The following is a 13,379-nucleotide window of genomic DNA, read 5'->3' as shown; positions in this document are numbered from 1 at the left end:
GCCACCACGCCCGACTAACTTTTTGTATTTTTAGTAGAAATGGGATTTCACCATGTTAGCCAGGATGGTCTCGATCTTCTGACGTTGTGATCCACCTGCCTTGGCCTCCCAAAGTGCTAGGATTACAGGCGTGAGCTACCATGCCCTGCCAAGGTTTTATTAATTCTTAAAGTCAGGCTCCAGGTCTCCTACGATGGTGGATTTTAGAGATGGAAGGAAAATTCCCTGGTGAGGATGCTTCTTTGCATCTTATTATATGGGCATATCTCCACAAGTGACTTTGCCACGTGCTCCCTTCCCTTGCCTAGTCTAACATTTGCCATTTCATCTTCCAGCTTGCCCAGTATATGGGATGAACATTTAATGGAAAATTATCATTCCCTAGTTGAAAGCAAGATCCAAACCTCCCATATGTGACAAACACACCCTTAAGGAATACATGGAAATTTCCAAGGAAAAACTATGAGAAAATAATAATGAAAATTTAACAGTACACACCCTATTTTAAGTCTCCTTCACTTACAGTAACTAAAGGTTCTTATACTAGTTTGTTTTTATTTACCTTGGACCCTAAAGGAAAACTACAGCATAGGGTAACTCACTACAGTTAACATATGTGGAAAATCAACAGTAATGTGACTTTACAGTAGATAAAAGAACAGAGTATGTTCATAAAATGTATGGAGATTTAGCCAACACAAAAATTCCATGGTTTTATGAAAATACCCTTTGCTCTGAGAAAGTCCACTTCCTCGTTAATTAACCTTCTCCTGTTCATCTCAAGGGAAAAGCTCTCTCCACTCTGACCTCAAAGTGTGGTACTTTTAATCTGTGCTTGATGAGATTCTGTCTCAAGTTATCAATGTAGCTTAAATTAACCTATTTAAATTTAAAATTTAGTAAATTCCATAGCAGAGGGAATAGCTGGAATTCCATGTCCTCTTTCTATAGAATGGTGTGGGCAGAAACAAAAAAAGTTAGGAGATCAGTCAGTCTGATATAACCTATTTAATCATGGTTTCCTTAAAAATTCTTTGGGTTCTTGATTCCTGTATTTTTTTTTTCTTTTTCACACTTACTATTTCATTACATTGGTATGGCCAGAAGAAAAAAAGACAACCTTCTCCTGATGAATTCATATATATATATTTTATATGAATATAAAACTGCCTATCAATTAAAACTGCCTATCAATTTTAAAACTGCCTATCAATATTAGTTTCATTTTAAGTGTGCAAATTTCAAAAAAAAATTATGGGAACTTTTTTAACAATATGAGTTTACAGTTGGATTTCCAATGAAAGTGATTTAAATAAAAAAACAAGATTTTCTTACAGATAATTTTTGGAGTCCTTTCCCCAATATATCTATGAGCAAGGTTACAAGCTACAGAACGGGTTACAATAAATAATTGTGGGTTTTTGTTTAAAAGTTAGCTAATTTTAGTTTACAGCGATGGTGATGGGATTTTTGACACTGTGACAAAAGAGAAGATATTCTAGCCAGTGTCACTGAATTGAATAGTCATTTAAAAACTTAATCTGCATATGCTAATAACTGCTTTTTAATGTAATCTGGAAAATGGTAGTCCTGCCAATATTTTAATTAAATCTAGAATATTTACTAGAGGCATATTGGAATATCTTTGGAAATAACTGTTACTGCTATAGAATATCAAATTATTATAATAATACTTAGTGGTATGAGTTCAGATTTTGATGAGGCCTTATTCTTCCAGTGACGAGGTTTTACCAGTATAAAAGCTACTTTGACCAAATACTATCCATTATGTATCAAAAACACAGGTAAGTGGCCACCCATCTCTGTATTTAACACAGTATATGTGTATGTGTGTGTGTGACAGGGAGGGGTATTTGGAAAGCTACCCACCAAAATGATAGTGTGAGTTATCATTGTAGAAAAGAGGAGGGGTTAGGACTAGAACTTGGGTATCAAACAAGATTTCAACCTTATTAGCAATATTAATATTTTAAAAAGAGAATGTACTCATGCAACATGTATACAAATTTGAAAATTACATCTCGTCATTTAAATTTAAATTCTCTCTTGATCCAAATTAAAGATAGGGTTCACCTGAAATTCTAGCTTCCCTAGTTAATCAAGTTGATTAACTTTGTGACCTTTTTTTTTTTTTTTTTTTTTTTTTTTTGGAGACAGAGTCTCGCTGTGCAGTGGCGCGACCTCGGCTCACTGCAAACTCCGCCTCCCGGGTTCACGCCATTCTCCTGCCTCAGCCTCCTGAGTAGCTGGGACTACAGGCGCCCACTACCGCGCCCGGCTAATTTTTTGTATTTTTAGTAGAGACGGGGTTTCACCGTGGTCTCGATCTCCTGACCTTGTGATCCGCCCGCCTTGGCCTCCCAAAGTGCTGGGATTACAGGCGTGAGCCACCGCGCCCGGCCAACTTTGTGACCTTGAGTACTCTTAGAACCCTCTCTGAGCCTCAGCTTTTATAAAATGATAAAACATTATGGTATCTTACAGGGTATAAAGGTACATTCTCAGTAAGTATACACCATCAGACGTACTTTACACCACCAGTTCCCAACCTTTTTGGCAGCAGGGACCAGTTTCATGGAAAACGATTTTTTCATGGATGTGGGGGTGTGGTGAGGGTATGGTTTCAGGATGAAACTGTTCCACCTCAGATCATCAAGCATTAGTTACATTCTCTTAAGGAGCGGGCAACCTAGATCCCTCACATGTGTAGTTCACAATAGGGTTGGCACTCCTATGGGAATGTAATGCCGCCACTGATCTGACAGGAGGCGGAGCTCAGGCTGTGATGCTCACTTCCCACCACTCACCTCCTGCTATGCAGTCCAGTTCTTAACAGGCCCTGGACCAGTCCAGTTCCATGGCCCGGGGGCTTGGGACCCCTGCTTTATCCCAGACTGTTGGTATGAATCTTTCCAATTTTACCATGTAACAATGTCTTTCTTCTTCCAGCCTAACTTCATTTTTTTTTTTTTTTTTGTATTTAGTATACAGATCTTTTTCTCAAGCCAAAGGTGGAAATGTAAGGGACGCTGTCTGCTTTCTCCATCAGGGCTTCTGGCCCAAGTCGTCTGTTATAGAAAGTGATGTGCAACCAGGATGGGAAAGGCCTCTTATCATCCTAGTTGATAAAATGATTCCTTACAAAAAATGTTCTAGAAAAAAACAGTAAAAAATTTAAAAAGAATTTTTTTAAAACCTCAAACCACACCACCAGGTGTCACTATAACCCAAAGCACTGCTGGTAATTTTTCCATTCAATTGTAAAGAAACGCGAAAACTACACATCGTAAGTAAATGAGTACTGTCTTACAAGGCTTTCCATGTCAGTAACTTATGTTGCCATACAGTTACTAAACTGAATATTCTAAACAGATGAGAAAAGGCACAAGCCTTATTTTTAAAAAACCTGTAAATAGTGATTAATGAATGCTACATGATTTATAATACAGTAAGTAGATATTTATGGGTCAAGGATTTCATATTGGTGGGAAAACCTGAAGGTCCATATGATTATGGTGATCTGTCATTTGACTGAAACAGACTTGTCATTTGACTGGAACAAGTGAGTGAGTCCAGCTGACTGCCTGACACTTTTCTTGTTCTACACTCTATACTGGGTTCACTTCTTAAAGATATAAAAAATAACAATTGAAAATTCTAACTAATAAAATTATAATAAATTATAAAATTCATTTTAGAGATAATTTATTTTAATAACTACCCAGATATTTTAACATCCTTTTCACACTTTTCTTAGTTTCTTGAAGACAAACCTGTAGCACTACATTTTGTGTTTTAAAAAATATAGATGTAATGTATATGGCAATAATAGCACCAAAGGATAGAGAGGAGGTAAGCAGAACTTTAGTGTTGCAAGATTTATATATGTAAAACCAAAGTTAATTCATAAACAGTTTTCATTGTGATAAATTAAATAAGCATATTATAGTCCCTATAGTAATCATGATAAGAAGAATGCAAAGAAACGTAGCTTTAAAAAGACAACAGAATTAAAATGGTAAAATAACGTTTAACACAAAAGAAATCAGGAAAGGAAGGACTGAGGAATAAGCAATACATGAGAAAAATAGAAAACAAACAGTAAAGTGGCAGAACTAAATTCAACTAGATCACTAATTACAGTAAATGTAAGTGGACTAAACACTCTAATGAAAAGGCCTGTTGGGGTCAAGCTGTATATAAAAGCCAGGCACAACTATATGCTATCCATAAGAGGTATGCCACTCAACCTCAATGGCTTAAGCTTTAATCTATCTGGCTATTTTCCATTATGATAGTTTGCTTCCCATTAAAAGTGGAGTCTCCTACAATCATCCATTGTTGACTTGTGAAACAGCAACTGTCTCTATCTTGGTCATTGTGTTGCCTTACAGGTTTATAAGGTCATAATGGGCAATAATCATGTTTACCACATTATACTACCAACTGCACACTCCTCCATGTGGGTAAGGATTATATGTACTTGGTGATGATGACAACATGCTTTTATCACTTAGATTTGCTTCAGAAAACACAGCTGGTACAACATGTTTACAGCTGTAATTCCATCAATTACTGTTAAAACTGAGTATTATAAATTCTCCAAATAGTTAGAAAAAGAAAATGTACTAATTAAAATATAAAAATAGTTCTTCCATTGAATTACCTGAATAAACCACATCCTAAAACAGTTCTGGATTAATGATTAATCAGGCTTTCATAATATTAATAGCTAACATTTTTCAGTGATTTCCACGTTCCAAGCACTGCGCTAAGTGCTAATTATCATAACGCCGCAAATAACTCCACACAGAAGAGGAAGCTGACACTTAAACTTGCTCAAACTCACCCAAGAGTTAGATCTATACTCAGATTTACTTTTTTAAGCATCTATGTAAACATGCACAACACAGAGAAAGTATAAATGAAAGGAAGTACATTTTGGTTCTAAAAGCTTTATATTAATATTGATTGATATTTTAAAAGTACACAAGGCTCAGATGTATCTGAATATTCTACAGCCTCTTACAACTTCATGGGGAACTATATAGGATTTCAAGTTAATTCTCTGGGGGTCATGCAATGTCTTTATCAATCCTTGCCTATCAACATTTCAATATGCAAAAACGAAATCAAGAATCTCTGCTTCACTTCAGAGATATATCTCTGAAGAAGAAATTCAAATAAAATATAGAGGTAACTACTTTTTTGTAATTAAAAATTCAAGCCGATGAATTTTTTTGAGTTAGCGTTTTGCAACTACTATATTAGCAACATTTAATATATAATATAGACAATGTAGGCATGGCTGCAGTACAAAGAATTTTATTAGCTTCACTGCTTTTGACTTGGTGACATTGCTTAAGGTAATTTATCATAAGGAAATAAAGTGACAGAAACCAAAATACTATATGGGAGTATTAGTCATCAAAATGAAAACAATTTTAACAGTAATTTGATACAGTGTGGTATGTGGATATAATACAGTAATTTAAGTGATTAATATGATATCTATGTGTAGTATACATTTTTTAAAAAAGCACATACTAGTACTTTCAGCATACCCACATGATTACATTTGCACAAAAATGGTCAGGTATTGGAAGGTAACAGGCAAAAACTAAAATATTTGGCTTTGAATAGTAAGATTGTGAATCATTTTTGTGGACGAATTTTTGTTATGGTTTTCCCAACGTTTCAACAATTTTTAAGACAAAGGAGAGGACAGCATCTAGTCTCACAATGATGAGACTTAGATAATGGATGTAACGCTCTTTTTAGGTAGATCAAACCAAAGATGTTGGCTTGCCACACAATAACTGACTTTGCTTTTAAAATAGGAGCAAGAATGTAAAAGTTTCTCAGGTAGCTGATTATATTCAGGGAAACCTGAATAAGAGACTCCTTATATTCTAATACAACTTCTGACAATGATTTCTTTTCAGCAGCACTGAGGGTGGCTCCCTTGTGCAGCTTTTTTTTTTTTTTTTTTTTGGCTATTGTATACTAACATGACAGAATGTTTTGATGAAAAACAGGACCCAGTAGAATTAAGCAAAGAAGAAAAATGTGCTGAATTTTTTACAAATTAGTATTAAAATATTTTAGTTTGTTTCGATACTTAATCTTTAAGTCTTTCTAATTGTGATTATTCACACAGATCAGATTTATCACAGATCTTTATTCCATTATATTAAATTTTGCTTGTTGAATAAAATAAACTTATGATGAAAAGTCTTATAAAAGAACATGTCTTTTGTTACCTTTGCAAAATCAAGACTCTGAATTCAGTCTAATCTGCCTCCTCCCAAACAAAAAATCTTTGAGAAAAAGCTGAAATCCTATTACCTGAAAATTTATGTAAAATTGTACATTTACTTTCCAACCAGTCTGAAGGCTGAAGAGTTTGCAAAGAGAGCAAGAAAAAGTTAAAATGTCTAAACAAAAGCCTGACTGGCTCCAAATCTAGTTGCTTAATCACCAGGGCCCAAGTGGGCAGTAAGAGACATCTGTGGGGTTGAAAGCAGCAGAACTTACAAACTTCAAACATGTGTTTCCCAATCATCTCTTCTGTCTCCCCAGAGGGATAAAAAATAAAGCAACATTAGTTAAATCTTCAGCAGTGAGTAGTCACCTCAGAATTAGGTCAAAAAAATGAAAAGTAAAATCAAATTAGCCATTTCTTATCTTACTCATTGAATATTTGGAGTTTGAGGAGAGAAACTGGAGTGCCTGATTGATATGCAACTTTCAGTTAACTACAGGCTTCATTTATACTTGATATTCTGGCCTTATTCATTCTGATAAGTTGACATATTCCAATAGGGTTGCTTGTGATAAAGTTTAACACATTGGCCTTTATGCTTATTATGCTTTCTCTACAAAGACATATCAATAAATATTTATATTAATGTATCTTTTTTTTTTGAGATAGTTTATAGGGTCATATGAATGGAGTCAGGAGATCTATGTTTGAATCTTGGCTCCACTTAACTACTTGTGTGACCTTGAGCAGGCTATGAATTTTAGTATACTCAACTTTAAAACAGATGGTGGTGATAATAGCAACTCTGTCATTAAGATAAACCTCAAGTTTCTTAACTGACAAAATTTAATAGGTTCTTCTTTGTGTAAAAGAATTTAAAGGCTTACTATGTACCAGCACTGTTCTCGGCTATAGAGACTCAGCAGTGAGTCCGTGATATCCTGGCATTCATGGAGTCAAATACAATTAATTAAGATATTATATAATTTCACAGGTGGTGACAACTGCTGCAAGGGGAAGTGCAGTAAGCTAAATGATCAGTCTGAAGGAGAGCTATTTTAGATGGAGGTGGTGGTCAGGTAAGGCCTTTCTTAGTAAAGTGGTATCTGTCCAGGAAACTAAATGAAGCAAGTGGGGGTGAGGGGGTGAGTCATATGTGTATATCTGGCAGCACACATCTGCCTAATTTTATTTAGGCAAGTTTCCACATATAAATGTGACATACATTTGTACAGGAAGCTACTATATAGAGAAACAGGAGTTTGAAAGAAGCCTGGGGATTAAAGAGACCAGCAGGAAATTATATAAAGAAAAAGAGGAAGAATATGTCAGTGGAGAAAAGGAAACTTTTTTCTCACATGAAGCTTCTGTGTTTGAGCACAAACACTGTGGTCTACAGGATCCCTAGAGAGTGGAAGGGAAGCTGAGTACCTAGAAGTAGGCTCCTGCAGGCAGCAAGCTCCAAGGGGTGATTAAATATTCCTCTCTCCCAGTCTTTCCTAGTGGGGCTACTCAACTTTAGATACAGGAATAAGCACTGGAAAACAGGAAAAGGAACCCAGTTAGGGTTAAATAGGGGTCTTGGGCTGATGATCTTGTTTCTTCACCCACAGCCTTTTTGAGATATGTGCATAGGATATGATTAACTTAGAAAATCAGTATAAGAGTCAGCCTAGGTATAATACGTACCCAAATAAAGGACTTTCTAAAAATGATTAATTTCTCCCTCTGTATAAACACTGGGAGATAGGTATTGCATAAGCAGTTCTTTGAAAATTCTCTAAAAGAATATTAAATGGGCCGGGCGCGGTGGCTCAAGCCTGTAATCCCAGCACTTTGGGAGGCCGAGACGGGCGGATCACGAAGTCAGGAGATCGAGACCATCCTGGCTAACACGTTGAAACCCCGTCTCTACTAAAAAAAATACAAAAAAAAACTAGCCGGGCGAGGTGGTGGGCACCTGTAGTCCCAGCTACTCAGGAGGCTGAGGCAGGAGAATGGCGTAAACCCAGGAGGCGGAGCTTGCAGTGAGCTGAGATCCGGCCACTGCACTCCAGCCTGGGCGACAGAGCGAGACTCCGTCTCAAAAAAAAAAAAAAGAATATTAAATGTAGGCAATGTAGGAAAAAAAAAACGGACTCATTGTTCTCCTGGGCTTCCTCTTCCCTCTGTGGCAAAAGAGTCCAAATTCTGATATTGCAGTTGTAAATTCAAAGACATTTACTTCAGATGACAGTGCCATTTTTATAGCATGTTAACCAGTTATGTGAAAGAAGCTCTTGCTAGTATGTGCTTGAATTACTGGCCTGAAAAGTCTATTAGTACTGAATGTTTTAGGAAACAAGATACTCCAAACTTCAGTTTCTTAGGGGTTATCTGTTACATAGTTCAACTAGTTTCCCAATCCATCTAGACCTCAACATTGAATTTGATTTTAAAATCTCAGGAACTTGAAAAGCTTCCACTTCTGCACATGCTATTTCCCAGCTCTAGTCTGTGTACCACTTACTCACAATAAGCTGCTTTACAATCTTACCCAACCCTTCAGTCTCTCTGAGAGCCAGGCAGTAACAGCCATTTCTGGAGCTACATCTAACTAGTTCACAGCTGTATCCTAAACTCTCAGCATAGGGTCTGGTTCAGAGTAACAACTTAATACATATTTATTAAGTGAATAAACAAATGTCTGAAACCCTCTGTCTTGGATCAGCAATTATCGGTTATCTTTTCCGAGAAGTTTGGAGAGAAGGTGGGCATATGTTTATTTAACATGAGTGTTAATTTTTATTTCCTCCCCTTTTTATCTGATTACTAGATGGGCAGAAAGAGAAAATGTATTAGGCAAAGTCTATATGACTAAGTCTCTCAAGATGTCCACGTGGGGAAATTTAGTCTGAATCCGAATACAGCCAGGGAGATTTCACAACTGCTGCACAAATGTGCTCTAAAGGAACTGATGGGCCGGGCATGGTGGCTCACGCCTGTAATCCCAGCACTTTGGAAGGCCGAGGCCGGTGGATCACGAGGTCAGGAGTTTGAGATCAGCCTGGCCAGTATGGTGAAACCCCATCTCTACTAAAAAAAAAATACAAAAAATTAGTCGAGCATGGTGGCGTGCATCTGTAATCCTAGCTACTCAGGAGGCTGAGACAGGAGAATTGCTTGAACCCGGAAGGTGGAGGTTGCAGTGAGCCAAGATTGTGCCATTGCACTCCAGATTGGGTGACAGAGGAAGACTCTGCCTCGAGAAAAAATAAAAAATAAAAAAGGAACTGAAGGAATTGATGATCTATAGATTATAAAGCTGGAAGAGAGTGTTGAGAATCAGTCTTTACAGCTGTGAACTTCCTTGGACATTTTCTATACAATATTTTAATTTATATTACTATCTTAAACTAGAGGAAAATAAGGTTTTCCAAATTTGACATTAAAGAAGGCAGTGCATATTTCGGAAGAGTGAATCAAGAACCCCCAAAAAATCTATGACAGATTAGCACAATGGGCTAAAACTAATTTATAGGCAACATTTCTAGGAAATTTCCTATGGGGGGAAAAGTGACAGTGGCAGCTCTTGTGAAGTCTTAGGGATAAATGTAAATACCTACTTCAATTCCGGTAACAGGTGAAAAAAGCACCAACTGGGGCAAAACAGCAATTCATGTGAGAAAGGAAGGAGTTGTGACACTAAGGCCAACCTGAGTAACACAGATGTCTGCCAAAACCAAAAAAAACAAAACAAAAAAAACGCACAAAAAAAGCTAATGTGGTTTTAGCCAACATTAAGAGAACTGTGCTATCTTTAGAAATCAACCAAGTATTTATGGAACTTCTACTGGCATTGTTCTAAGCACCAACAGAAAAGTGGGGAATAGAGGAGAATCAGGCATAATCCTTGCTTTTAAGGTACTATTAGTCATAGGAAGATTAGCAATTACAGAACAATGTAATAAAAGACACGATTTGACAGTCAACTATCAAGGCAATGAGCCTTCAGAATTCCCAAAGCCCAAGTCCCCCAACCTCGACCAAAAACAAAAAAAACCCAAAAACCAGAGGGTTCATTATACTCAACAGGTGTAGCCCATTAACTGATGTTTGGCACCATGGCCTTAAGTCATCAATAATCTGCTGTAAATAAGGTCCATTACTCTCTTTAGAGAAATCAAGTAATAGAAATACATTTTAGAAACTGTCTTTTTGGTTTGGTTAGTTGTTTTAGTTTTAAATGAAATATAATTCATGTATCTGAAAAATTTAATTGTGGGGATTAGCTCATTCCCGAATGGGGTCAAATAAATCAGGCATTACTGTACATAATTAAGCATTGAAGTGTACAGGTCCATCTGTAAAGCCTAAGAAAAGAAGGAAATGAGCCTAAGAGGTCAGAGAGATGAGATATCCCCTAACTACAGAGCCAAGCCAGATTTGTGGGCTTTGATTACTCTGAGGTCATGGCACAACCAAAGACTTTGGAATGCTGATGGGAGGATGTAGTGGAGACAGCGGAGGAGGGAAGGGCTGCTGCTGCTTCTAGATAAGGCAGGTGTATAATTTGTATACTTTACCAAAATACCAGCATCATGTTATTCTTTACAGGTATGGTACACTAGATACCCAACGATGGCACATTTCCTTTTCAGGTGGGGTCTCCAGTGCACGATATATTTCCTGTTTGCACCTATGTTTGAACTTTTAACACTAGAAAAAAAAAATCATGCCACCAAGTGGATGCATGCCACCCCAAATTTGTGGCCTTTAATCTCAATTGGCCTTCAGTGAAGCACAGAGTCTCTTCCACAGCCAGCATGTTTTTGTTTCTGTTAAACGCTTGCAGCAGCCTTTCCAAACCTCCATCTCTTCCCTATTTTCATCCCCTTCAGGTGTGACCTACCTCACTTCCTACTTCATGAAGTACATTCTGTCCTCTACATTACTGCTTCCCAGATGAAATCTATTCTAACGTCCACTCATCCTTTCTTCTTCACAGGAAAGACACCTCTCCTTCTGTTCTAGGCTAATTCCTTGGTCTTCACAGCTGTTGATACTGTGGTCTTTCTCCCTTCACATTTCCAGCCTCATTTTCCTCTTCCTCCTCCTCTAGAGGCTCCTTTCAGCCACCCTCCTTGATGCCTCTTTGCAGCATCTTCCTCTGCCCACCTTTAGATGTCCCATTCCCCCACGTTCGCAGGTTCTTTCCGCGGTTGTCTTCTCGCGCTGACTTGGGCAGCATGTTCCACCAGCTCTTCCTGAGGGCTCCGCTCTCCACACTTCCATCCTCTGCACATGCTCTTTAGCTTTCTGGGTTGTCTGCTCCATTGATACATTGGCCCAGGATCTGCTGTGTTTCAGTATGTTCAAATCTTTCTTTTTGAACTGATTTTCACACTAAACTCAAAAGACCTTCTCCGTCCACCCCTTCTAAAACTCTCAACAGCACCTCTACCACAGGTTCTCTCATGCAATCACTGCCTCCATTTTTGTCTTCTTGTAACTTGTCAACTCCTTGAAATAAGAGACTGCATTGCTATTTGCCATATATTTATGTGGGTAAGGGCTCAAAAAATATCAAGTGAATGAATGAATTTTATATACATAAAATATGGTGTCAGTAATGATATGACTCAGAAGATATCCAAACATCGTCTGCATGACCAATTGGTGGGGCTACCATTTGATAAGGATGTGGACCAAGTAATTTAATGCTCCTACCAAGGGAAAGAATTTATGATGTTATGATGATCCTATACCAAGTAAATCTCCTTAAAGTTACTGTTTTAAAGACTAGAAATTAATAAAGTCTAAATAAAGTATATAATAAAAGTACATTGGTGGTATTATTTTTTCCTTCTTATGTTTCCCAGCAGACACTCAAACACTTCAAACACAGAGAGGTAACTTTTGCTCTGTGTTATGATGGCCTGGGTCACTGGCTAATGAAGACCTAAACCTTTCTTTCATTCTAGACCTATAAACCTAGTAGTTCTTGGAGAAAGGGATTTACCTTTGTTTCTCAGATGTCCTCTAACTTTCTGCAGTAACTGCTAACCAACTATTTGACACTATCTGGGTGTGCTAGACTTAGGGAAATTTGTGTCGTCAGCAACTCCACTGGAGACATCATGTGACTGAAAGCAAGGGATGATGATAAGAACATCTTTTCCCCTACTACGTACAATTTTTATTTTCAAGATAAAGCTACTTATATTTAAAGCTTTCTAAAATACCAGGTCTTACAGTGCATGTGTGAAAGAAAATAACTTCATAGTTTCTGGCATGGCTGGAGACATTAAAAGAGCAATGGTTGTTGAGTAAAATCACAGTTTTCAAACTTCCTGAGACTGTTATTTCCTCACTAATTCCCCTTAAGCAAAACATTTAACATTGGTATGAAGTTAAGAGACCACATTTTTTTCTTCTGAGGACTACCTTTCATGGAAATGATAAAATGAAAGCAAATTATTCCAGAAGGTCCAATAAAACAGCCAAATCTTCCCAACAAATTCATAGACACCATTACCCTTAAACACCCTCCACTTATCGGAGGGAGAAAAAGAAAACTTCCTTAGACCCATTCAAATATAAAAAGTCTTTGCTAAATTAAATTTTATAAAATTCCATTGTTAAATACTTCCTCTCAAATTCCTGCCAAATGGGAGGATTACTGCTCAAACAGACAAGGAATATATGACCTCCTCCCACTGCCCTGATGAACATCAGGGTTGTACTTTGGCACACACACAGATCTATTTTCTACAAAGGATGCAGCTTTTCAGACATGTGAAGGATCTGGAATGAGAACACCAGCACTCATCAACCCACTTCCTCTATTGGAAGGGAGTCTCCCAAATAAGTCCTCTGAAGGAAATACTGAAATGAAGTCACCCATGTTTTGTAAAGTAACAGCAGCTTGATGATGTGATTGTCTCAGAAGTGACACAAGGTATAGCAGTTAGAACAAAAGTTCACTGGGACTTTTAATAAAGCAATTTTTGATAAATATTTACACAGATGCACACACAGTTATTTGTTCTGCTTCAACGGGACTAATCCAAGTGCTAGTTTTAAAATATAAACAGTGGGAAACTGCTGTAGT

The 13,379-nt window shown here is 37.3% G+C and overlaps 1 protein-coding gene across 1 annotated transcript in view; it reads right to left on the bottom strand.

The window, feature by feature from the left end:
* Positions 1 to 13,379, bottom strand: part of LOC105479556 (translation initiation factor IF-2) — a gene marked incomplete at its 5' end in the record, with an annotated part of 108,038 nt that overhangs the window by 67,949 nt on the left and 26,710 nt on the right. Inside the window, one exon of the mRNA XM_011737566.2 lies at positions 1 to 13,379. This exon is cut by the window's left edge and continues 27,501 nt beyond it; it is cut by the window's right edge and continues 22,495 nt beyond it.

Source organism: Macaca nemestrina, chromosome 5, assembly GCF_043159975.1.
Source record: "Macaca nemestrina isolate mMacNem1 chromosome 5, mMacNem.hap1, whole genome shotgun sequence".
In the NCBI taxonomy this organism is placed as follows: domain Eukaryota; kingdom Metazoa; phylum Chordata; class Mammalia; order Primates; family Cercopithecidae; genus Macaca; species Macaca nemestrina.
This window is presented reverse-complemented; position numbering and strand designations above follow the sequence as displayed.